This window comes from Chiroxiphia lanceolata, chromosome 2, assembly GCF_009829145.1.
Source record: "Chiroxiphia lanceolata isolate bChiLan1 chromosome 2, bChiLan1.pri, whole genome shotgun sequence".
Lineage (NCBI taxonomy): Eukaryota > Metazoa > Chordata > Aves > Passeriformes > Pipridae > Chiroxiphia > Chiroxiphia lanceolata.
The window spans coordinates 54232500-54237577 of record NC_045638.1 but is presented as its reverse complement, the minus strand read 5'-3'; the positions used below and the strand labels follow the sequence as shown (position 1 = coordinate 54237577).

At 37.7% G+C, this 5078-nt stretch overlaps 1 long non-coding RNA gene across 2 annotated transcripts; it reads left to right on the top strand.

Moving 5' to 3' along the window:
- Positions 1–812: 812 nt before the first annotated feature.
- Positions 813–3903, top strand: LOC116782008. 2 transcript variants are annotated; one of them, XR_004355059.1, is made up of 3 exons: positions 813–1158; positions 1993–2076; positions 3448–3903. It is a non-coding gene; the product is annotated as an uncharacterized LOC116782008 (long non-coding RNA). The 2 variants fall into 2 exon arrangements; XR_004355058.1 differs by having other exon boundaries at positions 3379–3903.
- Positions 3904–5078: the final 1175 nt, after the last annotated feature.

Sequence of the window (5078 nt, the reverse complement as noted above, 5' to 3'; positions counted from 1 at the left end):
AGCATACTGAGTCATTTCCACTTGGACTCTGCAAACATAGACCCTTGCACTGAGTGTTTAAATCTTTGGAATAAACAATTAATGTTGTGCTCCATCTTAATCCCATCCTCCCCACCTCCCTTAATCCCACCCTTAATCCCACCTTCCCTCCTTCCACCCCTCCCCTCTCTCCCTCCCTCCCTCTCTCCTCCCCTCCCTCTCCTCCCCCTCCCCCCCTTAATCCCATAATCCCACCCTCCCTCCTCCCTTCCTCTCTTCATGCCTTAATCCCACCCTCCCTCCCTCTTCGCTCCCTCTCTCCCTTACTCCCTCCCTCCCTCTTAATCCCTTAATCCCAACCTACCTCCTTCTGCCCCTCCCTCCATCCCTCCTTTCCTTTCCTTAATCCTTTAATCCCATCCTCCCTCTGTCCCTGTCTCTCTCTCCTCCACTCCCCCTCCCTCCCTCCTTCTCTCACCCACTACCTCCCTCTTTCCCTTAATCCCACCCTCCCACCCTTAAACACTTAATCTCTCTCCCCTTCCCCTCCCCCCTCTTAATGCCTCCCTCTCTTCCTTCCCCCTCCTCCCTCTCTCCCTTTCCCCTCCTTTACTCCCTTAATCGACCCTCCCTGCCCCTCTTAATCCCACCCTCCCTCCCTCTTTTAATCCCGTAATCCCACCCTCCCTCCCTTAATCTCTCCCTCCCTTAATCCCTCCCTCCTTCACCCCTTCCCTCCTCCCATCCTCCCTCCCTCCCTCTCTGCCTCCCTTCCCACCTCTTTCCCTCCTTTCCTTAATCCCTTAATCCCACCCTCCCCCCTCCTTCCCTCTTTTGTCCTTCCCTCTCTCCTCCCTCCCTCCCTCCCTCCCTCCCTAATCCTCCCCCACTCTCCCTTCCTCCCACCCTGAGGTGGCACTTGAGTGCATGTAGTGGTTCTTACAGTTACATAGTTTGCTAATCTGCAGGGCAAAGGGAATAATATGGAACTAATTTATCCATTTTGTTTACATGAAGGGTGCCAAGGGAATGAATTTTTCTGAGAACAGCAATTGTGTTGTGTATTCAAGGTAATGTGTTTCATGAGTAAAGAGACAGCCTTGGAATAAATAGGCATACGCTGCAGCTGATCAGGAGATGAGGGCCCAAGAGCAGACTACAAATTCGCGTTATCTGATGGTATAGAAACACAGATTTTTTAAAATTTCTTTTATGAAATATTCAAGTACTAAGAAATAAAGATATACTCTTTCCTTTAAACACTATGAAGTAATATAAAATTTTAGTTACATTATTTAGAATACTATTATTTTTACTATGTTATGTTTTCCTGTACTTTTCCAATCTTTAAGTTTCACCATATGAAAGTATGGTATTAAAGTATCCTGACTGGTATGTATCATAATTTATGTTTGAAAAAAGTTGCATTTCTGAGATTAAAACTCATGATTACAGAAAGCAAAACTGCTAATTTATGAATTGTGTTAAGAAAATGCAACAAAAAAATGCTTCCTTATATTATGAAATTACATTTGCTTTTTGAACATGTTGTGAGAATTTTAGCAGCTTTTACATTGCAAGGTTAGACATAATTTAGTGGTTTAATTATGTCATTATTTCTTCTGGCAATATGATATTAAAATTTTAAATAACCATGGGGTTTGCTTAAATAAACAGCCACGAGGAATTTCAAAAAGATTCATCATTATCATTATTATTTTGCAAAGTCAAATTATTATTCAGCACAACAGGAGGAGTAGAGCAGGAAAACTTCTGAAAGCTCTCCCTAAAAGAATGATAAACATTCACCATGCCTTGCAGTCACTTAATCAATTACAGTGCTGGTAATATTGCCAAATGTATTTTGAAAATAGAGAAATAAGCACCTCAGAAAGACATAGCAGTAAATGTAGTGTTTAAACATAGTCAGATTTTCTTTCCAAATGAAAACCATACCTCAGCCTGATAAATGTGAAAATTATAATGCCTTTTTTTTCTTTTTTTAAATTTTAGGTCAGCCTGCTTGTTATAGATAACACCTGCAAAATAGCACTGCACATAAGAAGCACCCAATACAGCCCTCAGAATAATTGAAAGGTATACATCGATATTTGCTTATCTGGTTCTTTTGTGTACATTTTTTGACATGACGAGAACACTAGATAAGGACTGAGAGTTATCGTGTATGAAAATGTTAGATTGTAGCAGTAAGTTTATATGAATTAAATCAAAAAGGAAAATGTCAAATACATGACAAATATGACTCATTCAACCATTACAGTGCAACCTTGAGATCTTTCTGAATTTTCTTATTGTATGGTTAGATTATATATAATTTATTTACTTGCAATGTGTCAAATCTGGGGTTTTTTTTGCTAAGCATCATAATGAAATGGATAGTATGAAATGACTTAGAGTGATGGAAGAAAAAAAAACAGTTGAACATAAAAAGCTTTGGAACTCTTAACCATGCTGCTTGACACCTGCAGCTCCTCCTCAGCAGGGAGCCTCTCGGAGCTGTAAGGATCTTCTTCAATAATTCTCATTTTATTGTGATGAAAGAGTCAGGTTGAACAGATATCACCTCTGTATATCTAATGGACTTGACAGAAGCACTCTTTACTTTACATTTGGTGATAGAAGATTGTCTCCCCACACAGGGGTTAGAACATCTGAAGGACAGATAACTTACTCCCCTCAAAGACTGTCATCTCTGTCTTTGCTACTTTTATGGATAAGGAGTAGCAATCTATACATCTCTAAGGGAAACCTTGCTTAAGTTAATTTGTTGAAATAATCTCTTTAAATGGTTTTGGATATTAATAAGTATCCCTATGCAATATTCACTATAGCTACATCTGTACTGATAAATTAAATGAACCCAAGGGGCACACTCTCCCCTCACAGACACATCCCTGGCAGATCAGAATGGTTTCCAGACACATTTCTCAGGTTTAATCTCTAAAGTCAGAAGATCAAACTCCCAAACATTTGGTCTTGAGTCCTTTCAGCCTCATGGCATTCCTGGGACTCAAAGGCATAACTTCCTCAGTTTAAAATGTCTGAAAAAACACAACACATTTCTTCCCTCCCTCCCTGCCTTCCTACTTCCTCTCCGTTTGCTCATCTGCCTGTCTTTCTATCCATCCATTTTTCTTTCCATCTTTCTTGCTCTCCATCTGTTTTTCTTTCAATCTTTCTTGTCATTTTTTCTTTTTTCGTCTGACTGCTTGTTACACTTTCTTCCCTTCATACTCTTCTCTTGCCTTCTGTTGTTCCTTGCCTTCTTTCTGCAAAGCACTATTGCTTAAGAGGCAAAGAATATATTTAATATTCTGGGGCAGTTTCTTAATGTAAGTCCATTTCTTTTCTTAATGACTGTTCTTAATGTATTTCTAGGAAATAATGGATAATATTGTGGAGGAGAAAGAGCCTACACCAGCTTGAACTTCTTTCTGCTTATTTTAGAGAATAATTTTTGGTGTGAAATGTCTTCGAAGTCATGTTCTGAAGATTCATTTTGTCTGACAGCAAACTAGCATGGATGCAGTATGGATGCTGGATTGACATCAACGCGAAAGACAATTACTAACAAGTAATTTGATGGTGAATATATATCTAAAGTTATCACCCCCTAGTTCCCTGTAAGCAGATATGATATTATTAACTGGGGCACACCATTACTTTGCAATTCTAGTTTTTCTTTTATGGAATCTGGAACATGGAAAAGAGAAATGGATAATGAAGATGTGGAGGCAGGACACTATCAGGCAGTGTCAACACTTATTCCCAGCCACTTGAAGCCCTGTGTTTGTTTGGTATTTTTTGTGCCTCAAGGTGAACTTAATGCACAAAACAGATTTACAAAAACTGCATAATTGTTTTTCTTTTTTCATACCATTAAAGTCTTTGCTACTAAATATTAAGCTGATGTTGGAACATCATTCCAACATTGTTCCGACATTGCTGGCTGAGCTGCTAGGTTTTCTGAATTATTTGATTGGTCTTTCAACATATCCCTCAGGTAAAGTAGGGCTCAAGCAGCTCAGCAGAAAAGATAGCATAATAAATTCACCCTGGATCATTAAAACTTTGAAACACTGTATTCTTTTACCCACTCTTGGGCAGGGATTAGAAACCATATTATCACTTCTGCAGATGCCAAGCACTGAAGCTACTATTCTATTCATACCTTGAAGCTTTCTATCCCTAAGGATACCTTCTTTATGGAAACTATTGATTTTTACCATCTAATGTACAGTCACTCACAAAGTATTCTAGTTTTCTGTTTGCCTGCATGACTTTTATGGAGGGAACCATTGATTTTCACCTTTTTTTTTTTTTTTTCTGGTAATAGGTTTTTAAAATAGTTCTTTTAAAACTTACTTTTCTTCTTCTTCTGTGTCAGTAGAAATAAGAAAAGTGAAGAATATAAAAAGCAACTACATTGTCATATATAAAAAACAACTACCTTTTCATTGAATCTATGACGCATGTGGGATATATACAGAGTTTAAAGGACTGTTATGCACCTCAGCTGCCATTCTCTGGAAAACAGCCTATTTTATGTGGAAAATGTTCACTGTAATGGAAATTGAAGTTAATAATTTGCAAGCATTCTTTTTATTTTGTTATCAGTGACATTCATGTGTGTTTTTGTTAGATAGAGCTCAAAACTATAAGCTTGTGTTCAGTTTTAAATCAGAAAAATCTCAACTTTTATTTTTTTCTTTGTTTTTTTTGGTTTGGTTTTTGTTTGTTTGTTTGTTTCCTTTTCCACTCTCTAGAATGTCTCTTTAGAACCAATGACAGCACTTTTATTCTATTGACTTAATTCTCTCTTGACCTAGAATAGCATCAGCATCTTCTGAAGAAAGCATACGTATACATGCTATTTTGTTTACTAATACCAATGCGAGCTTTTATGTAATGATTTATTAGTTACTTTCTTACATATGCATGCACAAGTTTGCATGTATGATTTAGTCCATACTAACTACTTTTGTTGATATATACATAAATGATAATTAAGCAATATTTTTAGTTATGTGTGAAGAGAAAGGAAGAAAAGTCAAATGTTTCATCTTTCAGAATCCAAC